Below are 1,921 nucleotides of genomic sequence, written 5' to 3' on the forward strand. Positions count from 1 at the left end.
ACACGAGAGATCATTCTCTCTTCTTCTCTTCTCTCTCTCTCTCTCTCTCTCTCCTTTCTCCTCTTTCTTCTTTCTCGTTCTTCTCTCTCCTCCTCCTTCTCTGCTCTCCATCTCTTCTCTCTCTGCTCTCTTTCTCTCCACTCGTCTTCTCTTCTCTCTCTCTGTCTCTCTCTTGTCTTCTCTCTCTCTACCTTCCTCTCTCTGTGTCTCTCTCTCTCTCTGTCGTCTCTCTCTCTTCTCTCTCTCTGTTCATCTCTACTTCTCTGGTTCTCTCTCGTGTCTCTCTCTCTCTCTCCCCTCTCTCTCTCCTTGTCTCTCTCTCTCTCGTGTCTCTCTCTCCTGTCTCTCTTCTCATCTCCTCATCTCTCTCTCTCTCTGTCTCTCTCCTCTCTCTGCTGTTCTCTCTTCTCTCTCTTCTGTCCATCTCTCTCCTCTGTTTCCTTTGCTCTCTCTATCTCTCAGTCGTCTCTCTCTCTCTCTCTCTCCTAAACAGAGGCCTGGCTGGTTTAGCAGTGGCAGAGTGGAGAAAGTCTCCACACGAACGGAATCAAGTTCTTTGCCATAGTGAGATAGGGATTAATTACCCAGTGTTATCGTATTAAGCCCTGCTGTTAGCACATTAGCCAACTGTTAGCCCAGTAATCCAAGCTGATCACCCATTAACCTAGTTGTTAGCCCATTAGCCTAGCTGTTAGACATTAGCTTAGCTGTTAGCCAATAGCCTCATGTAGCGCTTAGGCTTAGCTCATAGCTAGAAGTTAGCCATTAGACCAAGGGTGTTAAACCATTTTGCACGCGGGAGCGGCATTCAAGAGAGAGAGAGAGAGAGAGAGAGAGAGAGAGAGAGAGAGAGAGGATCACAAGGTACATCAACCTATATGTCACTGGTGAAAGTGAACAATGTAAAACTATCTCCCATACCCTTTCCTCCACCAAACCCATATGACAGATTGCTGATCATAGTGTGTTGACCAAGCCACCATCGACTAGAGTTGTCTTTCCAGTTTGTTCCCTACCTGCAGCTCTCTGGACAGCGCCATGGCAGTGATGTCCACAGGCGAAGGGCTGTAGCCCTGGCTGGGGTCATAGGTCGCCTGAGCCGTCTGGGAGATCTTYCGTGTGGCGGTCTTCAGCTCCACCTTCTCGCCCTCCCCTGCTTGAGCCTTCTCCATCGTCCACTCCCAGGCCAGCATGGCCTTCACGGACTCCTTGATGGGCCAACGGTAGATCTCCTTGTCCTTCTCAGAGAAGGTTTTGTACGGACGCAGCATGGGGTGGGTCTTGGTGTTTTCATCCAGCACTTCTCCGTACGACCAGTTGTTCTGGATCTGGAGAGCAGAGCATCATTATACACAAAACCCTTTTCCTACCTGACGTCTCCGTCTCCATCAGTAGACGGTGATTTATTGTGTCGTAGATGCAGGAGGAAGGAGCGGTGAGGAGGAACTGACCTTTTCGAAGGCCCACTTGTCGTGAGTGTGCTCTGCATACTTGTTAATGAAGGCATCCAGCTTCTCGGGGATAATGGTGCTGAGAAGGACAAAACAGGCGGAGAGTTATCGATGCGTGAGACTCACCGCTAACCACTCTACTGTGTAAATATAGCGTCAAGGCTTTTCCACGCCAGGTGAATTGATCAGGAAAAACCCTAGCCTTAAACTCGGGCCTAGAGTTTCTCCTGGACAGGTCACGTGATCAGGAAAACTTATGCCCAATCTCCAGACTGCCATCGACCCCCCCCATCCCATCCTCACTTGGTAGTCTCCACGGGTTTGGGGTCAAAGTTTCCCTCAGCGTCCACCGAAGCCTTCTTCTCTGTGTTGGAGGAGTAGCTGGCGTCCACATAGTCCGGAGGGATGGCACCAGCGATGGCACAGATACATGGCATGGCAATCTTAAACAGCTCAGCCTCGAATTTCTA

The 1,921-nt window shown here is 50.1% G+C and overlaps 1 pseudogene; it reads right to left on the bottom strand.

Moving 5' to 3' along the window:
• The window catches only part of LOC112073168 (ryanodine receptor 1-like), a 78,368-nt pseudogene that overhangs the window by 2,052 nt on the left and 74,395 nt on the right, over positions 1-1,921 (bottom strand).

Source organism: Salvelinus sp. IW2-2015, unplaced genomic scaffold, assembly GCF_002910315.2.
Source record: "Salvelinus sp. IW2-2015 unplaced genomic scaffold, ASM291031v2 Un_scaffold2172, whole genome shotgun sequence".
Taxonomy (NCBI): Eukaryota; Metazoa; Chordata; class Actinopteri; order Salmoniformes; family Salmonidae; genus Salvelinus; species Salvelinus sp. IW2-2015.